We start from the raw sequence: 22,500 nt of genomic DNA, 5'->3' as shown, positions 1-22,500 counted from the left end.
GAATACCAAATTCACATGACTACTTATAGCAAGACTTCTCCCATGTCCTCAGGAACAAACGTAACTACTCACAAATCATATTCATGTTCATAATCAGAGGGGTATTAATATGCATAAAGGATCTGAACATATGATCTTCGACCAAATAAACCAACTAGCATCAACTATAAGGAGTAATCAACATTACTAGCAACCCACAGGTACCAATCTGAGGTTTTGAGACAAAGATTGGATACAAGAGATAAACTAGGGTTTTAGAGGAGATGGTGCTGGTGAAGATGTTGATGGAGATTGACCCCCTCCCGATAAGAGGATCGATGGTGATGAAGATGGTGATGATTTCCCCCTTCCAGAGGGATGTTTCCCCGGCAGAACAGTTCCGCCGAAGGCCTGGATTGGTTCCGTCAAGGTTCCGTTAAGGTTCCGTCAAGATTCCGCCTCGTGTCGGCGGTGTTTCGTCCCCAAAGCTTCCGCTTCATTTTTGAATCTATGTCTGTGCTTGATAGGATGACGTTGACGGCGTCTACAGTTGCAGCTTTACCCAATCGGTCGTTGAAGAGGTTGACGCGGTCCATGAGCCCTATGCGTGATGCAGTACTCTAGGTCGAAGCACAAGGTGATTGACCTAGAATCAGATACTCGCTCCCAGCAAAGCTGAGTCGCTGTTGCAAGTCATTAGTGAAACATACAATGTACGAATGGGTTGATCTGCCTAGCAGGGGGTCGGATAAGTTGGAACGCTCCTCATTGGGGGATTAGGTGCTCGGTCCCCATTACCTCATTAGTACCTATGTATTCTGGTCCCATTTTTTCAGTTTTCTTCTAGTGTCTCATCTATGTGGACGACTCCCTGAATCTTATACTCATCATCTCATCTCATAGTAACATATGACATATCTTCCCTGAAAACAGTTGCACAATGACCCCTTTATAAGTAAGAGAAACGGACTTTCATAGAAGTAGTTCAGGCATGCGATCTGTACACGTATTCATGCTCCTGAGCTAGCCACTACCATTGCTTGGCTGCCGCTTGCGTTCACAAATACTTCATGCGACAACACATTTTTGTAGTGAGTGCTTAACTAGAGGTGATTTCAGATAATTCATTCACGGAGAGATGCCATGCGAATCATGCATGTATGCTGTGATGTAAATGCGTAAATCATGCATGTACGTGCCGCCGTCGCCGTGCATCATGCATGCTTGTCATTTTCAAGGCCGATGTGTGAGCAAATACATGCATGTCCCCGTGAGCAATCTACTACGTACTTTTTGCAGCATGTGTGTGGTTGCACTGATACTTTTTTTAGGGGTTGCACTGATAGTCTTTTTTAAAGAACATGCATGCGCCCGACTTTATAGATAAAGCTATAAGGCAGAGTAGCAACACACATAACCAGATAGACAAATAGACGGGATGAGCCACAAACACGGGCCGGCCGAAGTAAAACGGGGAGAGATACATGGCACCCAAGCCGGCACAAGGCACGCAGGCCAGATAAACTTCAAACGCCAAGCCAACACTAGCCGAAGAAAACGCAAAACCAACTAAGCATCCTGCTCCGGTCTGTAAAGAGAAGACGCCGAGGCCCAAACTTTAGAAATCAGCAGATTCAGAGCATCTTGGTCCTCCGCCTTAGTCAATGATTTCCACTACTTTAAGAGAGCACAGGATTTAAATAAGCAGTCAACAAGTTTAGCAGGGAACACGTGGTCAATAGTAAACTTGTTCCTAGTCATCCAAAGGGACCAGCAAACCGCTCCCAGACCAACCCAAAAAACCCCGTTTGGTAGCGCCTATCAGGGAATTAGCGAGGGCCCGGAGTTCAAGGAACGATGAGGGGTCCCAGGAGACCTGGAGCCACTCTGTAACGCAGCTCCAGATCAACTTAGTCAGAACACAATTGAAGATAATGTGATTTGTATCCTCCAAGGCACCACAAAGGGTGCAAAACTCCGATCCCGGGCCATTCCTTTTGCGAATTTGGTTGGCCGCTGCCAGACGCCCCCTAATAGCTTGCCAGAGAAAAATCTTAACTTTCGGGGGGATCCGGGCACTGATAGTCTGATACTTCATCAGAAGATTGTTCACGATATACTTATCCCATTGTACTACGTAATTTCTTGTTTAAAAGAAAGATGAACGTATGCTTGCAACATATCAGTTCGTATCAATGAAATGCTATCTCCTTCCAAAGGTACCAAGGATTGAAAGAAATCAAAGTGACTTGTCAGCCAAGTAATTGAGTTGTCGACAAGTTTTGTCGCACATAAGGCACCACAACAAAGTTGATAACAGAGGGTGACAGTGAATACTATGGTAGCTAATTAATCAGCAACTGTTAGACCATGATGAACTTCGCAATATACTTACCGGCGCTGCAGTCTGTGCGGCGGCCACCATGCAGACCCCTTTTGCTGTTCAAATTTACAAAGCCCCTGCATGCATTTTAATATTTACTCCCGCTATAATTTTGATCAACAAAACATGGATTATGCTCCTCAAAAAATATATAATTGGACTCATATGCAGAAGAAGGCCCTGATGATACTCCGTTTTCTGGCACATTAGCTATCAATTATTGCTCTGATCGATGATTGCTATATATAATACTCCCTCCATCCAGGTGCATAAGTCATCTTAGGTTGTGCATCGCGATTAAGAGGCGGAGGGATAAATGAGAGAACTTAATATTTATTTGCTAATTAATACCATTGCAAGCAATGAACTGACCACTACATGTCGTGTTTGGTAATCTCAAGTCATTGAAAGCATATAAGCCCCACATCTCTTATTGGTTGATTCCTTTATTTATATCAAAAAAAAAGAAACGGGGTGAGAGTTAATGCACCGCGCCCAAGTGTTTTGAAATTATTTAGTTTTTGTAAGGTGACTTATACACCTAAACGGAGGTAGTAGTACATTTTTTTCTGGCACATTATCTATCAATTATTGCTTTGATCGATGATTGCAAAATATCTTGAAATGCGTGCAAACCTTACTAACTGGGTGGGAAGGATAGCCGTTAGCCAACCAAGTCAACCTGGTCTATACCCAACCAAAAACTCCACTGACATCATCGCCTTCCCAACAGGCGTGGGGCACCGCACGCGGTCATGCCACCCTATTATTCTGGACTTACAAATGCCAAGAGCTCTTCCTCATGAACGATTTGCCCGACATCGAAACATCCTGTAAATGCGACGGCTTACATCGTGTACCAATGAGAGATTGGTGGCATGCTTTTTATAAGTGTCACCAACTGAGTATTTTTCCCGGGCAATAAATAAATAGAAGAGCTAAGATGGTAAACAGTAAAGCATTACCTCCTTTCCACCCCTCATGCCTCGTTTTTTTTTGTTGTTTGAGAAATTTGGTGGTTTGAAATTCAATTTCGACAAATTTCGTTTTTCAATTATGTTGTGCCATCGACGTTGTTCTTTTTTGTTGTGTTACAAGTAGCTATGGATGTGGTTTTTTCATGAGAATAGCTATGGATGGGTTAATTCGTGCATGGAGGTAGCCCATGATACTTTGGAGGCTCTGGATAGGTACTTTGGAGGCCCGGCCCAGCGCTGCCACGGACTTTAACGAAGAGCGCGCGAGACAGACGGCGTAGCCGAGCCTCGTCGGCGACCTCCTCCTTCCTCCAGTCCCCTCTCGCCTCCAGATTAGATGGAAGATCTCAGAGCGGCTCTTCCTCACCGATGTATGGAGCATGGGGCTAGTGAGGCTCATGAAGGCCATGCCCCTGGAGACCTCCTCTTGAGCGCCTTATGCGCCGGTTCTCTTACCGGGCGCTCGCAGCAGCCTCGCGTGGGCCGGCCCAGCTAGCACGCTCGCTCCTTTCCTCGTTCGCAGCTGCGCGTTTTGTTCCTTCGTTTCTTTTTTTTTGGCGTTCGTTCCTTCCTTCACAAAATTGAAAAAACCAATGGATCTGAAATTTACGAATTTGAAAGCAGTTCCTGAATTTGAAAAGGTTCATAAATTCTAAAAAGCAGCTCATAAATTTTAAAACAAATTTCACAATATTTGAAAAGATTTCATCGAATTTGAAAAAAATCATTAGATTTGGGAAAAGTTCATCCGATTTGAAAAAAAGTTCATCAAATTTTAGAAAAGTTCACTGGATTTGAGAAAAAAGTTCATCGGATTTGCAAAAAGTTCACCGGATTTGAAAAAAGTTCAACGAATTTGACACAAAATTTCATCAAACTCGAAAAAGGTTCACCGGATTTGAGAAAAAAGTTCATCGGATTTGCCAAAAGTTCATTGGATTTCAAAAAGGTTCACCGAATTTGAAACAAAAGTTCATCTAGTTTGAAAAAAGTTCACCGGATTTGAGCAAAAAGTTCACCGGATTTGAAAAAAGTTCACCGAATTTGAAATAAAAAGTTCATCAAATTTAAAAAACGTTTGTTGAATTTGAAAAAGTTCATCAAAATTTTTAAAAAAAGGTTATCGAGTTTGAAAAAAGTTTTCGAATTTGAAAAAAAATACGATTTTGCAGAAAATATTGATGAAGCAAAAAGGTTTCTCGAACTTGAAAAAAGAAAAAAAAGGGAATATAAAAAAGAAAACAAAGATACGAAAGAACAAAAGGTAAACATAACAACTGAAGTGGTCTGGTGGTTGTCTCGTCCTGCTCTGAATACGCTCGTCGTGAGATCGAATTCTGGCTCTCGCACAATTTTTGCGCTTTAGAAACACAGAAGAAAAATGAAAATGGGCCGTCCGTTAGTGAAATGACTAGTATTGGGCGCAGCGGGCGCCGAATAGGAAATCGCATGCCCGTGCGGTGGTCGCAGCCTCGCTCCCGTGCCAGCAAGACGACGGATTGGCCAAATCAGATGGCCAGGCGAAACTGAAAGGCTGGCTCGCCCTGCCGGGAAAACCGTAGGCGCCAGATCTCCCAGAGTACCATTTAACTTCGCATCCATATAATTAAAATTTTCTGTCCCAATCTCACTCGTTGCAGCGATATTTTAAATTGATCATTCCTGAATTTTTGAAATTCAGACTCGAATGTAACATATGGTTTGAATGCATGGTAAAACATGATAAACATCATCCAAAATAACTTGACACTACCATTTGCATGATTTAGCGCCTGCTCCAACTTGCCGATAGTGTGACATTGTCGCCCATGGCCCCTAATGTATTGTAAGGGCATCTATAACGCCGGGCGCTAGGCCTGGGCGCTAGGATAAATATCCTGCCCGATCGGCAGTTAGACTACAAAATCCTAGCGTCTAACCTGGCAGCGACGCAAAAGCTGGAGGCGGGCGCTTCGTCTTTTTCCCACAGCCATGCATGTAGCGATTGGTTTTTCTATTAGTTTTACGATTAATTAGCGCCCCTCATTAGCGCTTGCCGTTGGGTCAGAAAACGCTAAGTTTCTTTCCTATTTTATGAGAATTACCTTTTTATTCCTAAGCGTCTACGCAGGCGCCCAGCAATGGAGATGCCCTAAGAAGTTGTCAAGAGACCAGAGAGGTTGGCACGGTCCATGAGCCCAACACGGGCGGAGTAGTCTATAATAAAGCCTAGTGTGGTTCACCCGGGGATCAAGTAGTTGATGAAGACGAAGATTACTGTCGCTAGATCGTTAGTGTATCCAAGGAGGTAAAATTTGTTCGCCTGCACCAGGCTCCTCTACCTTGCAGGAGGTCAGAGAGATTACGACGCTCGTGACACCATATAGTAGTTGTCGGTGGAAAGGCGTCCCGTCGAATCGTGGATTAGGTGCTCGCTCTTTAATATCTCACCCATACCTACATCGTGCAGACTTATTTTTTCAGTTTCCTTCTAATTGCTCAACTAGGTGGGTGACTCATTTCAATTGTACACCAATCATCTCATCTCAGTCATATGATGTCTTCCCTCAAAAAGTAGCAGGGCCTTTTATAATTAGACAAACGAAGTTCCACAGGGGTGTTTAGGCATGCGATTTGTACATGCATCCATGCCACTACCCTTTTTCTCTTGCGGGTGAGCCACTACCGTTGTTTGGCGCTTGCGTTCACAAAAGCTTCATGTGACAGCACATTTTTGTTGTCATGGGGATCATGCATATGCACTGTTACCAGTCAACAACATCTGGACCATGCCATATTTAACAAATAAAAAAACTATTTGTTAAATGTTGAAGTTAATTAGGGGCAACTAGACCACCACACTCATGAGACTAGTTTTTTGCCGAAAAATGGTTTCTCCCGCTTTGTATACAAAGCAACCAACCAAACCATACAGGGATAGATGCTGGGGCGGAAACAGCACAGTCACACTCAAAAAAACAACAGAGAAAAGCAAAAGAAACAAATGCTGACAACGGCGGATCAACAAAAACAAAGAAGCCTCGCGATCGCAGCGCCCACCAGGATCTTCCACTAGACTCCAAGACTCCGAAGCGCCGGCACCTATCAACACCTCCAAGAAGGATCGCGGCGATGACGACGCTGCTGCCAAGGGTTTCCCCCGGTACACGACGAGGCGAGAGGAAGGGTAGCCCCGACGCCCTTCCGAAAGGTCAGGTGGCACCAACAGGCGCCACCGCGCCGGTGTCGGCCATGTCGCCAGGGGTTTCCCCCGATCCCAACACGCACCTCGGGCGCCCCGGAGCCTGCCATCAAACGAACCACCACCGTGCGCCAACGCGATCATGAGGTCCCCATGCCGTCTCACCACGGCACCGCGAAGTGACGACAGCACGACGAAGAATCAGAGCCGGGACTAGGGCATCAGCACCGTCGGCACGCGGGAGGGCCCCACCTCCACCGTCAGCGACGGTTGCCGTTCGGACGCAATAGCAGGAGCACACCAGGCCCATGGGCCCGGCCGAGCCCTTGTGAGCCCGTAAAGCTCCCGCCTTCGCGCTGCTGCCGGCACGCCGTCGGTGCCGTCGCCCCAATTCCGAGCCGCTCCTCCTCTTCACCGCGCCGCAGACAATGAGGCCACGCCCAGGGGCCGGCCTGCTAGGACCCAGACGGGGCCCTAAGGGCCCAGATCTGGGACGGGAACGCGCCGCCAGCCAACCTGCGCCACCAGGCCGCCCCGCCGCCAAAGGACGGCGCCACCACCGCGCCGGGCTGCCGACAGCCACCACCAGGCCGCCGTCGGCTAAAGGGCACCCGCCGCCAGGCGACCCCGGGTCAGGAGGTGCGGGGGTGGGGGGGAGAAGGACCTGCCGCCGCCAGCCCGCCCGGCCAGATCCGAGGGCTCCGCCGGCGGCCGGGGGGGGGGGGGGGGGGCGGCCGCCCCTCGGGGAGGCGGCGCGAGCGCGGGGTCGGGGGAGGGAGGGAGCCGGTCCCTTTGATGCTCTTTGACTAATGTAGACGCTATGACATCATGAGGCTACTTTTTTTTGCGAGAAACTCATGTCGGTATATATATCCTTCACCGTTTTCAATCCCTTGATTTTTTATTTTTTTGGCGGGAAACAATCCCTTGATTATTAATTAGTCACAGAGATTTCTCATGAAATTAGTCATAGAGATATGCTCCCACCTCCTAGTCTACCTCCCACTACTTGCCGCGGCAACACAACTTCTATCATTACCACCGTGAGACCCTTCCAAACCACCTCTATCCGGATTTATAAAGCCCACAAGTAGTTTTCACATATCTTTTTACAATAAATGTGATTAATAAATTATGAGTTAGATTCCACACAAAGTATACCGATGTATTCACATTAAAAAGAAATCTAATTATTAGGCATGGCATGCATTTCTTTCCCTTCTCCTCAGGCGATTAGGGAAAACTTTCCTTCCCTCGATGTCCATCGATGAGCTCGTGGATTCACCTCCCCTCTGACCACCACTCCGATGACCTGTGTAGGGGAGGGGAATCCTGGTGCCTCGATCTCTACTAGTACATAGGTTAGGGTTTTAGTCCTTGCAGGGTTGGACGGATGTGGAAGCTTCTCCTTCGAGTCAATCTTCCAAATCCGATCCTCCTCAAGTTCATTTGTCAAGATGGATTAGACAGAGCTTCTACATGGATACTGCCAGATCCTTGGGGCGGAGAGTTTCGGGTTTCTTCTCATGCGTGCACGATGGCAAGAACTGGTGTCAGATTCTTCGAATCGATTGAAGTGTTAAACGACGACGAAGACTGCAGCTCTGGGGCGCCGACACTCAGGGCCATGTGCACAAAAACTTCCCTGATGTCATCGAGAAGGTCGGGCCGGTTACAGTATGGGAGCGGCGACAATGATGTGGCGGTGACTTGTTCTAACATCGACAATGCTCATTTAGTGGTCCAGAGATCTCGGTGTAATTTTTATTATGTTTGTCGTGTTTACTTCTGTTAAAGTTATAATAGATCGATTCCTTAAAAAAAGAAATCTAATCGATATAGCTTTTATTGTACATTCTATGCCAATTATATATTATGGATCGATCAAAACATAATCTTGAAATGCATGTGGGCCTTATACTCCACACGCGGTTTCCGTGATGTCTTCACCTTGGCGACATGCGACAGATTAGGGGCATGACATCATGTCACCATCAGACTTGCGAGTACCAGTAGCTCCTACTCATAAATGATTTACTCAATAACTACATATCAAGGGGATACCTGCCGTCATCGCCTCAACTACTGGGTTGCGATGTACGTTGGATTTTTAGCATGCAGGGGCAGGGGGCATGCAGCCCCATTTTTCTTTCTGCTTTCGATTCTCAATCTTTTATATCTTTTGAATCAAAAGGCCAAATTAAGTTTCACTTGCATATTTGCGTTTCCTGTGACGAGGGCTTTGAAATGAGATCTATTTTGAATATGTGTTGACGAGTTTTTAAAACTTTGTTAAGTTTAAACTGCTGAAACTTGGTACGAGCGACCGACAAAATCGTAAGAGTTTTGTTAAAAAATTCGTTTCCGAATGGCACAGCAGTGCCTCACACGGAAACAAAACCATGCCTCTCACGGAAGCAAAATCATGCCTCTCACGAAAAAAACAATCTAAAAAGCCAAGAAAAGCTATGAAAAACCGGTGAAAAACCGGAACGTAAAAAAAATCAGATATAAACCATCTGAAAAGCCGAAAACACGTGTGAAAAAATAAAAAAAAAATCCGAATGAAACGCCCAGAGCGCGACACGTGATGGCGGTGGCGTGCTCTCTCCCGAAGAAGCGCTCCTCAACTAGTTGCTCTAGTTTTTTTTAAGGTAAACGTTTAGAGCTGGTGCGCCGGCAGCGCGTTCGGCCGGCCGCACGCGCGCGTGCCATGCGCCACGGGCCCCACACATCTAGAAACCGCTTCCACCTTCCTTATCTTCTTTTCTCCACCGCTCAGATCCCATTTTTCTGCTCATTTCACCTTCCGCACCTGCGTCCATGTGTTCTACCCCCCGCAAGACTGCTTGAGATGCTCGCTGCTGCAAGCAACCATGGCCGGATTCATCTGCTTGGGCGGAGGCCATGGGCGGATTCAACCTGTCCATGGATGGATTCATCTGCTTGGGAGGAGGGGATTCTTTTGCGCCATGGGTGAGCTGCTAGCGGCGTCAACAGGGACAGCGGCGGCGGTGGTGGGCGGTGACTGCGGTAAGTTCATCCATATTTTTGTTTTTTTTTTGCTGGAACCGGTTTTGATTTTTGCTGGAACCATCTTTCGATTTTGCTGCAACAGGGGAGGATAGTTTTGGGCGGCGACGGCGATGGCCTCCAGGATTTTTTGCTGCATAGAATTTTTGCTGGAACCAGCATTTGACTTTGCTACAACCGAGGAGGATGGCGCTGGGACGGCGATGGCCGGCATGATTTTTTTGCTGCATTGATATTTCAATTTTGCTGGAAACCTTTTCAATTTTGCTGGAACCGTATCACAATTTTGTTGAAACCATGTTTAGTTTTTGCTGGATCATAACATTGTTTACTAGAAACAATTTATAGTTTTTGCTGGAACCATATCGCTTTTCTGCTGGAACCATATTGTTTTTTGCTGGAACCATGTTTTTTTTGTTTCAAACCGGCGACATCCTGCTCTCCGTGTTTTTTTGCTGGAACCACCTCTCTGTTTTGCCGGAATTGGGGTCGAAGGGTGCTGGGACTGGTGAACTCATGGTGGTGGATCGCGATGTCGCATGCAGTTGACCGGCGATAACTATTTTTTGCAACTTGTGTTGTGTTTGTTTGCTGGAACCAGCGGATCCAATTGCTGGAGTCGGTGAAGCATTTTGCTGCAACGGCGAAATCGATGGTGCCGGACTGCGTCGTCATTTTTGCTGGAATGAAGCTGTCGACGACGAGGTGGAGAGCAAGACTCCGGCAGCTGTGCGGGTGGGGGGCAGGGATGCGAGGGATTTTGGCGATCTGGTGGGCCGCATCTTTTTTTTTCTCTCGTGCGTGTTTGGATGCGAGATGTGGGGGACAAAACACTCCTGATCTGACGGTTGGCAGTTAGCGTAGCGGACGCACGGGATGCGACCGGCCGAAACTTTCGGCCGGCGCGCCGGCGCCTATAAGCTCTAGGTGATGGTTAGTAGTTTGTGGGTGGAGGCGGCCCATAGTTATTTGGAGGCCTGTCCACTCCCGGATACCCAGCCCAGCCCAGCGCCGCCGACGCCCTTCCGCGGACAGAGCACGAGACGGCGGAGCGGGGTCCTCCTCCTCGTCGGCGGCGGTTTCCTCTCCGGCGGTGACCTCCTCCTACCCCCACTTCCCACTTCCTTCGGAGTTTGATGGAAGATCTCGGAGCGTCTCGTCCTCGCCGGCAACCATACGGCGCTCCTCGCACTGACGCTGCCCAAACGGAGGGCCCAGATCTCCCGGAGGTGCCTTGAATTTCAAGTGCATTGCATATCCATCATTTTACCTGCTGTGTATTGGGATCTAGCAGCTAGCTGTTGGGCTGTATAGTATCTGCTGATTGCATTTTGCACTGTGTGTTTACTCATTTGTAGCACATCATATCTTGGTTAGCAAATGCTTGTTGACTATGCCTAAATTAAGTAGGAACGGTCCCTTCGGGGACATCCGATAAATTAAGTAGGAACGTACTAGGTGGCGGTGCTCAACATACAGCACATTCCAATGCAGGCTGCATCTTTGTAACATTGTGCGCTTTGTGCGATCACACGCGTGTATCTTACAGTGCCGATTCTGAACTTTTCTCGGGCGCTTTTGTGTGCAGGACGTCTGGCACTATATACATTCCTTGATACCGCTGAGAGATGCTGCCCGAGCCACCTGCGTATCTCGGTCCTTTATGTGTTCCTGGAGATGCCATCTCAACCTCATTTGGAGTAGGGACACTTTGGGCTTGGAGGCAGATGTGTTTGAAAAGATAACAGCTAGAGATTTCAGAACCAGAATCGACCACATTCTGAGCAAACCATTCGGGCACCGGGTGAGGAAACTCAGCCTTTTGGTTGGTTCCAAATTACAATACGAAGGACCATCATTATATCATCGAATGGATTCAGAAAGCAGTTACACCAGGGATTGAAGAACTCGCCCTTTGTCTGCCTACAATTAATCTGGCATCATTGTGCCTATGGTCAATTCACCAATGGTATCTAGGAAACTTGCTGACCTGAAATCTGTGAACCTCTCTTGGAGAATTCCCCTTTGGTCGGGGCTTTTACTGCTCTTCTCTGGTTTCTATCTTTCGTGCTTCCTCATGCTGGAACCGTTAACTGAATGAAGGTTGTCTTTTCATCTCTAGGTATCCAATGACCTCATGCTGCATGTCTTAGTTTTGGGAGATCCCTGGATTTCCAGAACCAGTGGTCTCTTATCACCAGCGAATAAGATGCTGGTCGAGCTAACATGCCATATCCTCAGGGCCTGGTCTCATGCCATATTCTTGGAGTGCAACGTCATAATGTTAGCCCAGAACTACTCGCTAGCACTCGAGTATACTGATAGATGACCGGTGGAAGAGCAAAGTGATGGTACGCTCAGGCTCTCTAGGCTAGTACGCACACACACACTAGTGAAGCATGCACCGATGGAGCTACACTTGAGAAAAGATACTACTTGAATTGATCGGAGTGGAATAAGTTACATCGATGGAGCACAGCTCCTTATATAGTGGTCACGAACCGACCTAAGCAAAATATCTGCTAGATATGAAGTAAGCACTTGCGTCACATACTAGCTTATCTAGTAAGCTTCGTTTCTACTACTACTGCCTTAACTAGTAAGGAATGCAAAAGCTGTTGCTGCCGACCTGCAACTTCTAGCCATGCATGCATCGGAGACAGGGTTGGGCCTACACATAACAGGGGCAGAGTAATGCCAAATGCTTGAAATGGACATGCATAGAGAACACTCTACAGCCGAAAAATAAACTAAGGCCAAGCCCGCTTTCCTCAATTTTGGTCGATCATGCTTTTGAAGATTGAACACTAGATGCCATTGTCAAGCAGTATGGTGGTTAAAGGTACTCTTAGCTTGTTATTCGTTCATTTCATATTTATTTATTTTGACCTCCATGCTAAAATGAAGTTAGGGTGGTCTCCAGAACAAGGAAAATGTCGCAGAAAATGTAATCCTATTTCAGAATGCCCTAGTTTCATGGTAAATGACATATATTAGCTGTAAAGGCGAACAATAAAACAACTTTTCTGTACTGTGTATTCAGGAACTGGCAGACAATTGCCTATGTAAAACCTCATTCGCTTCTAGGAGTAGGAAATCCTGAAAATCTGTATCATAAATCAAGACAGGGAATCATGGACGCATATGCCACACTGGCACAAATCCAAAGAGCTCTATCATCATAAATCGTGTACACCTATTCTCACAAAGAAGTTCAATAACTAGCAGGAAAGGGAGCATTGTACCCTTTCTTTTATTTTTAGCTTTATCTCTCAATCCTGCAACCGGCTAGCTACAAGCAAAGGATTGATTTGTTGCTTTACCAAAGGAAAAGGTGTAAGGCGCTAGCAGGAGAGGAATACTTGCAACTTTTCTTTGTCTCCTTTGAAGGCTTTTATCTTCAAATCCTGCAGCTACAAGCAAAGGATTGATTCGTGGCTTTACTAAAAGAAAAAGAAAAAGGTGTAAGGAATAACACCGCCTTGCTTGTCTAAGGCATTTCTACATACACTACACTTCCTAAGTTTTGCTCTCTGTCCAGCTTGTAGTCGCTCCTCAACCACATTTGGCTTCTATCTGGCTACTCTCTGGATGGTACCAATTATTCAACTGAAGCAAGGTACATAACTATTTCACCTGTACTCAATCTACCTGCCTGCTTCAGATTTATACTACGAAGCACCGATATGCCAGAAACTGGAGTATCGGCGTACTAAACGTTTCTGATATGGGGATACGCACGATACGGCTAGGATACGGTTATCGGCGAAGTATCCTATTTTCTGATTTAAAAAGAAAAGAAAAAACGTCGATACGTCCTGTGCATCGTCTACGATACGGGAGCGACATGGCAGCCCACTGGAAGGCCCATGGCTAACCCTAGCATCTGGGCCCCCTCTCTTTTGTTTTATTCGCACGACAGGAGCTTGCACGAGGGAGCCGTCGCCGCTGGACAAGCCTCCCCGCCGGCCGCAGCCGCAGACTGGAGTCACTCGCCGCCTAGAGTGGCTCACCGGCGCCGCTGGAATTGCCTCGCTGCCGCCTCAACTCGCCCCCACCGGCTGGAATCGCCTCTCCGCTTGAATCTTCTGCTCTTCTCCACCGCCGTCGCAACTCACAAGGTAAACAGCAATTACCCCGAGCCCCTAGTGATGTACTGATGTGTGCTTGATCTTGATGCATGCTTGGCTGCTTGCTGGCTTCCTTAGACCGTAGTAGCAGACTCTCTCGTTAGGTAGTAGTAGTACTATACTAATTTGGATCTGATGTATGTTTGGCTGCTTGCTGGCTTCCATGTGGGGTGTGCTTGCTGTGTTGCTGCTTGTTGATGTTTGTGGGATAAAATTATTACTTGCTGATGTTGTTGCTGCTGTCTATTGCTAGGGAAGGAGATAGAAGTACAACATGGCATTATAGGGAGTTCCATGGCAACATTTTGATCTCATCTCACACATTTTATTATGTTGGCTTTTATTACATGTCATTTTATAATTATTTATATATATACTTGCCGTACCGCATATTGCTGTTTCTACAGATTCCGGTATCCCGTATCGCCGTACTCGTATCGCCGTATCGGTGTCGCCGTATCGGTGCAACATAGGATTTATATAGAGTAGCATGTGTCCATACATGCAAAATTAATAATAACAATTGCTCTTTTTTGTGTATGAATGTATACAGAAACAGATCGACAAGAAATTTATCTGCTGGAGCTTGCAAACAAGATTGACAATTGATGAGTGTAAGCCCAAAATGAAATAAATGTAGTGGCTGGAGATCCACAGATCTGACAGTTAATCATGCGAACTGAGGTATGACACTTATGAAACACCTTTCATTCCATTTTGCATGCTTTATTTTACCTCCTAGCTTAATTTGCGAATTTGCTGTTATTCAGTTGTAATCGTTCCACACAAAACTGTGAGATTGCAGCACTTAACTGCATCACGTACCTATTGTATCATTAGTTGATTCACTAGTTCGAACTAATGATCACCTTATCGCTACATGTGTGCGCATGTTCACTCAGGTTATAAAGGCGGACACCATTGATGCAGCTGCTGAACGAATTCTTGATGAACTCAAAAACACTAGAAGCAGAGAGAATGCTATCTACTTTGATGGCTGGGATGGCCTGGGGGCATCTGCCGTCCTGCGAGCCGTGGCCCAGCGGCTGGCACCAAAGGAACAAACAAGGCCCCCCAGGACTGGAGTTTGAGCAAGTCATCCACATTGACTCCTCAAAGTGGGAGAGCAGAAGAGCGGTGCAGAGGGAAATCTCAGAGCAGCTGAAGCTTCCCGGTTGGGTGAGGAAGATGTTTGACAAGCAAGATGAGGATGATGATTTCAGCGGTATGGATCAAGGCTCTCGCACTGAGATAGCAGAAGTCACGGCTGAGATCCATAGGAGCATGCAGAGCCGCAGGTTTCTTCTGGTTCTTCACAACGGAAGCAGCGAGGAGATTGACACATTTAACCTCGGTCTTTCCCTATATGGATACTTGAGTAGCAAGATGCTTTGGACCTTCCAAGGGAGGTTTCGGCTCGACCCCAAGCTGCGAGACAAGGTTGTGGCAAAGAACACAACTGATGTTCTTCTCTCAGCTTCGCGCTCTAAGCGAGACCCACAAGATCTCTGGTCCTATCTACTTCTTGAAGAAGCTAAGGACGTCTCCTGCAAGCATGGCCTGGATCCTGCAACTGTTGCTGAGTGCTACTCGTACATGTTGGAGCGGAGTTACATGAGCCAAAATATCATTGACTATGAGTGGACTCTCCATGCGAGTAAATGGCACTGACAGTCATATAACTTGTGCGGTGGGTGCACTTTAGTCACACTACTCACAATCCGGAAATACTGGTCACAGAACTTGTGCTTCGGATGCAAGTTGGTCAAAACTGACCGACTCCGTTAGTTTTTTTGCAGCAAACCCCCAAAACTGATACGGGCTTTCCTTGCGGGAAAAACACCACGGTAGACGCAGACAAGGTATTCGATGAAACGACGGACGGCAGTGCCACGTTCTGGTGCCCTGCCACCGTGCGGGAGGGGCTCTGCGATTGGCCCTAGCTGGCGCTCACCCGCGAGCTCCCACTTGGCTTCCTATACCCGCCGGTGCTAAGTTACAGAGCGCCCCGATAGCATGTCGGCGAAGGAGAGGAATATGATGTCGCCGCTGAACCTGTCGACCAACAAGTTCAATGGCTCGCTGCCAGCGTCCATCGGCAGCTTACCGTCGCCGCAAAAACTTCTCGGCAACAAGCGGCTCCAAGGCATCCCGCGGGAGGTTGGTCGGCTGAAGCGGCCTCTCAAGCTGAACCCTAGCAGGAACAACCTGACCAGCCAGTGAGCCTCACTTCCTGCTGCCTCACTGGTGTACGTGGACGGTGGACCTAAGAGCGAACCAGCTCAGCAGAGCAATCCAACATGGTGCCGCTGAACCAGCAACTCGATCATCTTATTCAACGCGACGTCGTTTGCCGGCAACCCGCCACTGTGCTTGCCAGTTGCCACCGCCACCTCCCCTGACATTGCGAAGCGACCACGATGGTGGCAGCAACGTGTCGCCACCGTGCACGCACAGGGAAGAATGCCGTCGCCATTGGGAGTATGCCGAGCTGCTGCTCGCCAGCGCCAGAAAGGCGCTCAAATTCACATACACGTACAAGGGCACCTATATCAACAGGCACGACACCCACGCCGTCCTCGGCGTCAGGATGAGGGGCAAGGATGTGTGGACGTCGTCGGGCTCAACCTGCTGAGGGGCTCCGCCGGTGCGCTCTGGCGCCATGCCGACATGCAGGCCTGTAAAAGAGCTCGCCGACGACACCTTCTCCCAGGACAACCGGCAGAGTTGGCTCTAGGGCCGGGGGTCGTCGTCGCGGAGGGCTCCTGCCTCCTGGCCCAGTTCCGCTCGGTTGCCGCCTCGCCGGTCATCTCCAACAAGGACTGTCGCGTTGGTCTCTGGGCAAGTCAGTCGTCGTGTCGTTGTTGTGTGGGAGCTACGGAGGGCGTGTAGTCAGGGAGCCAGATGTGTGCGCTTGATGTGTGTTGCGCGCGTGATCTGGTGTGTGCGTGATGTGGTGTGTGCTGTGTGCGTGCTCGTGGAGTGTATTGTGTGCTGCGTGGTGTGTGCGTGCTTCAGTCTGCGCGTGCGTATGTGCTGCGTCCTCGGTGTTTGGTGCAGAGGCTGGACGACAAACTCAGAATGCCGGTGTAGCACATCAACAACTACGCGGACGTTCTTTCATTTCATCGAACACCTTGTAGGCGTCTATGATGGTGTTTTTTTGCAAGAAAAAACCCATACAAAAAGTTTAGGGGCTTTGCTGTAAAAAAAACTAACGGAGTCAGTCAGTTTTGACCAATGTGCACCCGAAACGCAAGTTCTGTGACCAGTTTTTCCGGTTTGCGAGTAGTGTGACTAAAGTGCACCCACCACACAAGTTCTGTGACCACTAGTGCCATTTACTCCTCTCCATGCTCCCAGTTTCTGGATATTTGATGGGATCATACAACAGGGACAGGGTATTCTTGAGTGTTGGCAGGTGGCGCATGCTCTACAGTCTACACCAAGAAATGAGATTTTGTATTGACAAGTTGTCTCGACAAACAAGCAAGGAAGAGGATTTTCATACTTCTCACATGGCAAGGTCTGCCGATCACCAACCATACTGGATTTCAACAGAAACATGTGGATCTGTACTAAATCCAGGCGGGCTTCTCCGCAACAGCATATTTAATAATTCAGACCAGATCAGTGTGCTGAAACTGTCACGGTGTGCCTTCAGTTTCTCATCGCCCCCGTTTCTCTGCTGCCACCGCCTTCGATTTCTGTGGCTTGACCATTGTCAAGACCTGCAAAGAAGCATAGATTCACAAGAAGAGAGGCATGCTTCCAGAGCTTGTGGATGCTTGACCTGCGCTACATGGACTGGTCTTGGATCTTATCTGCATATACGATGGATCTCATGACCCAGCTCATAGAGTTAAACGTAATGGGAGCTGACAACTGGGACATGAGCCATCTACGAGGACGTTTGCGTAATATTCGCAAACTCCGGATAACAAAGTCTACCTGCCGCAATTACGATAGCAGCTTGTTATCCGAGATGGAGCAGATGGAGATTCTTGAATTTTCTAGAAATGACATTACGTCAAGAGGCACGTCAAGCTTGACTCTTTGCAGTGCAGCAAGAAGAGGGAGTGGACTTCAGACTGTCATTGTTGATGGATCCGTTGGGCTAAAAAAGATCTCACTGTGGGGTTGTGATGTAACGCCCCGAGACCGATGTGCCAGGTGTCGTTCAGTTATTCGCTGTTGTTGCCTTGTCATTGCTTGCGTGTCATGCATTGCATATCATGTTATCATGCCATCATCTCATAAATCTTTTGCTACTCAACTAAATAAATTGCATGGGCCTTTGATCCATTTAAATCGAGGGAAGTCACTTGTGATATCTCTTTATAACATATTGAAGCCTCTCAATATTATTAGAGAGCTAAAATAAAAATACTCCATTCTTTTGGAATTAACCAAAACACAATTGAAAAATCCCCACTCCCTTTCTACTTCAAGTTTGGTCCCCAAACTTTGCCAACATTTCTTTTCCCATTTATCGAGGCTCCTCCTAAATTCTCAACATTTTTGGACTCTTCTAAATCCTAGTCCTTGTTCAAACCTTTTAAATTAAATTCAAATGAATTTGAATTTAATTCTTGCAATCTTGCCCACTCCATTTTTCTTGGGTCAAGCTCATTTTTGTGAGTCCAGGAAATTATCCGCATGCCCAAATTCTTGTCCACTCATTCCTTTTCTCTCCTTTTCTTTCTTTGCTTTTCTGTTTTTATAAGAGTTTTGAAAAGAGAGGGAGTGGAGAGCCCAGCCGCCTCCCTCTTCGCTGGGCCGGCCTCCTAGGCCCACCAACCCTCCTGAAGCCCAGCCGCACCGATAACCAACCCTAGCTCTGTCCCTCGATCCCTCTCTTCCCCTCGAACCCTTCCTCCAGCGCCGCCATCTCCCTCGCTCATCCCGATCCCCATCTCACTCTCTCCCTCTCGATCCCGCGCGCCTCCCTCTGCAGCACCAGGCCGCGACCGTGCCTCCTCCTCGCCTAATCCTCGTCGCCTAATCCTCGTCGCCCGAGTGCTCGAGGAGAGGAGCCCCTCGAGCACCCGCGCCCGCATCCGTCGTCGGCCGCCGCCTGGCCCGTTCGCCCGCCTCCTCGCGCGACCACAGCGCCTCACCGGACCCGGGGAGCACCGCCGTCGCCTGCAGTCGCCGGCGCCCACAGCTCCTCGCCGGACCCGGTCCCGGTCCCCGCGCCCTCCTCCCTCTCCGTGCGGCTCCCTCCCCGCGCCTCTGCTTCGCGCCTCCCGAGCAGTGCCGGGATGCTCTTCCTCCCGCTGCGTCCAGGAGCGCCACCACCAGCTCTCCGCGCCGCGCCGTCCTTCCTCGCTGCCGGCATCTAGCCTCCCCGTGCTCGACCCCAGCCTTCTCTGCTTTGCCTTCTCGCCGGAGATTGCGTCCATGTCGTCTTCTTCACCTCCTGCCCGAGACCCACCTTCGGCCTCGCCATGGTTCGCATGTACCAGCTCCGTCCGACAAGGACGTCGCCCCGCTGCCTTTCCTGTCGTTGCCAAGACTAGTGAACACAGGGACACAAGACCGCCTCTATGGTTTCCTGTCGACAAGTACCTTCTTCAAGCCTGGCAAGTACCTGGACGCCCGATGCCTAGAACGCCTACCGTCGACCCCGTGGACGTCAAGTACCTCTACGAACCGTGTACGACTACCGCCGCCGAGGGCCGTCGAGTGAACAACAACCGTCGCTGTGGATCCGGCAAGACCTCGGAGATCGACTTCGTGGACCGACAAGTACCCCAACGTCATGTGTACAACGACCGTCGTCGAAGACCCGGATAGCAAAACGTCAAGTACCTGTGACCGAAGAATGCCATGTACCTCTCCGAAAAACGAACATGTACCACTACGTCCGAAGACCTCGAAACCGTCAAGTCCGACAACGATTGTGCACAGCTACCGACGACGTGCATGTTGCCAAGTACCCTATCCGGATCGTCATGTTCCATCACCGTCGCCGAGATCGCGAGAACCTCTACCGTCGACCCTAGAGCGTGCGAGAATGTCTACTTCCACTACTGCCGTCGCGAGAAAAACTACTTCCTCTACGAACTCGAACCGCTCGAGAATGCTCCCTTGGAAGGTATAACCACCGAGACGACGCCCGTGAATCAAATGTTGTGTGATGTATGAGATGCTTGTGTTCGCACCGTGTCCGTTTTGTCACTCATTTTCCTTGCCACCGATACGTGGGAAACCCGGTATCCGGGATCACTCCCCGTACCTCTTTCACATTCCACACATCTCACATTTGTTTCTTGCACCGACATCTCAACTAGTTGTCGGATCACCGGAATGTTGCCGTGGCACCATTTCCGTTGTAGTTGCCGTGGCACCCCTTTTGTTCCGCCATGACGACCAAATGCTTCATAATGCTCATGTCAACTCTTAATAAAAATTGCATAAAACTTGTTCATGTCATCCGCATCATGATAACAACAATTAAAATGTTTAAAATTGTTGTTGCACCAGATTGATAAATGCATGTGGGGATCTACCGGAATTATTGTTTGTTATTCCGGCCTCATTTAAACTTGCCTAATTAGATAGTTTTATTATGATTCTCTTGCCATGTTTAACAACATTTAATATTGTTGGGTACATAAACGAGATCGAACTAAATAATTGATGTGGTGTTCCGTCAATATGCAACTCGTTGCATATTGAGCTCCACTTAATTTGTAGGATTGTTTGTGCATTTTGCCATGCCATGCCTATTTAAATCGGACATGCATCATTTGTTTGTGCATCGTGCCATGATTATGTGGTGGTTGTTTACTATGTTGTGTGCTTCTTTTCCGGTGATTGCTTCTTCGTGTTGGATCCGGTAACGTCGTGTGTGTGAGGACCCGTTCGTCTGCGTCCGTTTGTCTTCTTCATGGACTCGTTCTTCTTCCTTGCGGGATTTCAGGCAAGATGATCATACCCTCGAAATCACTACTATCTTTGCTATGCTAGTTTGCTCGCTCTTGCTATGCCAATGCTACGATGCCTACCTTTTGCTTGTCAGCCTCCCAATTGCCATGTCAAACCTCTAACCCACCTTGTCCTAGCAAACCGTTGATTGGCTATGTTACCGCTTTGCTCAGCCCCTCTTATAGCGTTGTTAGTTGCAGGTGAAGATTGAAGTTTGTTCCTTGTTGGAACATGGAGATGTTGTTCCTTGTTGGAACATTGTTTACTTGTTGGGATATCACTATATATCTTATTTAATTAATGCATCTATATACTTGGTAAAGGGTGGAAGGCTCGGCCCTATGCCTGGTGTTTTGTTCCACTCTTGCCGCCCTAGTTTCCGTCATATCGGTGTTATGTTCCCGGATTTTGCGTTCCTTACGCGGTTGGGCTATAATGGGAACCCCTTGACATTTCGCCTTAAGTAAAGCTCTTCCAGCAATGCCCAACATTGGTTTTACCATTCGCCACCTAGCCTCTTTTTCCCTTGGGTTTCGCGGACTCAAGGGTCATCATTATTTTACCCCCCCGGGCCAGTGCTCCTCTGAGTGTTGGTCCACCTGTCAGCTGCCGGTGGCCACCAGGGGCAACTCTGGGCTGGCCTACCCGTACCTAAGACAATCTGAGTGTGCCCTGAGAAAGAGATATGTGCAGCTCCTATCGGGATTTGTCGGCACATTCGGGCGGTGTTGCTGGTTTAGTTTTACCCTGTCGAAATGTCTTGTTGTACCGGGATACCGAGTCTGATCGGAACGTCTCGGGAGGAGGTCTATTCCTTCGTTGACCGTGAGAGCTTGTGATGGGCTAAGTTGGGACACCCTGCAGGGATTTGAACTTTCGAAAGCCGTGCCCGCGATTATGGGCAGATGGGAATTTGTTAACGTCCGGTTGTAGAAAACCTGAAGTTGACCGTAATTAAAATGAATCAACCGCGTGTGTAACCGTGATGGTCTCTTTCCGGCGGGGTCCGGGAAGTGAACACGGTTGTTGGAGTTATGCTTGACGTAGGTAGTCTAGGATCACTTCTTGATCATACTTTTATCGATCGTGCTTTGCCTTCTCTTCTCGCTCTCATTTGCGTATGTTAGCCACCATATATGCTAGTCGCTTGCTGCAGCTCCACCTCGTACCTTTACCTTACCCATAAGCTTAAATAGTCTTGATCGCGAGGGTGCGAGATTGCTGAGTCCCTGTGGCTCACAGATACTTCCAAAACCAGCTTGCAGGTGCCGATAAGTCCGTGCAGATGACGCAACCAAGCTCAGGAGGAGCGCGATGAAGATCTTGTCCTTTGTATGGTTTCGTTCTAGTTGATCAGTAGTGGAGCCCAGTTGGGGTCGATCGGGGACCTTTGTCGCATTTGGGGGTTCTTCTTTCATTTTGGTTCCGTAGTCGGACCATGAGTGTATTTGATTGATGTAATGTTTATTCCTGTAATTGTGTGAAGTGGCGATTGTAAGCCAACTATGTATCTCTTTCCCTTATTTATTACATGGATTGTGTGAAGATTACCTCACTTGCGACATATGCCTTCAATGCGATTATGCCTCTAAGTCGTGCCTCGACACGTGGGAGATATAGTCGCATCGAGGGTGTTACAAGTTGGTATCAGAGCCTTCCCCGACCTTAGGAGCCCCCACTGCTTGATCGAATTAGCGGACGAGTTGTGTCTAGAAAAAAAATGTTTTGAGTCATTTAGGAATTATATATCGGAGAGTTTAGGAATTATTTTTACTCCCCAGTTCCTTCATCGCTCTGGTAAGGCATCCTGACGTAGAGTTTTGACTCTTCTCTTCTCAAATTTCACTAAAAAAATTTAGGATCACGCGGGTATCTTGGAATCGT

At 48.1% G+C, this 22,500-nt stretch overlaps 2 long non-coding RNA genes across 4 annotated transcripts; both read left to right on the top strand.

Annotated features, from left to right (window-relative positions):
• The first annotated feature begins 9,321 nt into the window (after positions 1 to 9,321).
• LOC109756948 (uncharacterized) lies at positions 9,322 to 16,924 on the top strand. 3 transcript variants are annotated; one of them, XR_006670856.2, is made up of 5 exons: positions 9,322 to 9,553; positions 9,639 to 10,782; positions 11,142 to 13,674; positions 14,237 to 14,367; positions 14,586 to 16,924. It is a non-coding gene; the product is annotated as an uncharacterized lncRNA (long non-coding RNA). The 3 variants fall into 3 exon arrangements; XR_002231405.4 differs by having other exon boundaries at positions 9,639 to 13,172; positions 13,476 to 13,674; XR_002231404.4 differs by having other exon boundaries at positions 9,639 to 13,674.
• Positions 16,925 to 17,198: 274 nt separating this feature from the next.
• LOC141041861 (uncharacterized) lies at positions 17,199 to 22,161 on the top strand. The gene is made up of 2 exons (XR_012203638.1): positions 17,199 to 20,611; positions 21,875 to 22,161. It is a non-coding gene; the product is annotated as an uncharacterized lncRNA (long non-coding RNA).
• Positions 22,162 to 22,500: the final 339 nt, after the last annotated feature.

The sequence above is a fragment of the Aegilops tauschii genome, chromosome 2 (assembly GCF_002575655.3).
Source record: "Aegilops tauschii subsp. strangulata cultivar AL8/78 chromosome 2, Aet v6.0, whole genome shotgun sequence".
NCBI classification, from domain to species: Eukaryota; Viridiplantae; Streptophyta; class Magnoliopsida; order Poales; family Poaceae; genus Aegilops; species Aegilops tauschii.
This window is presented reverse-complemented; position numbering and strand designations above follow the sequence as displayed.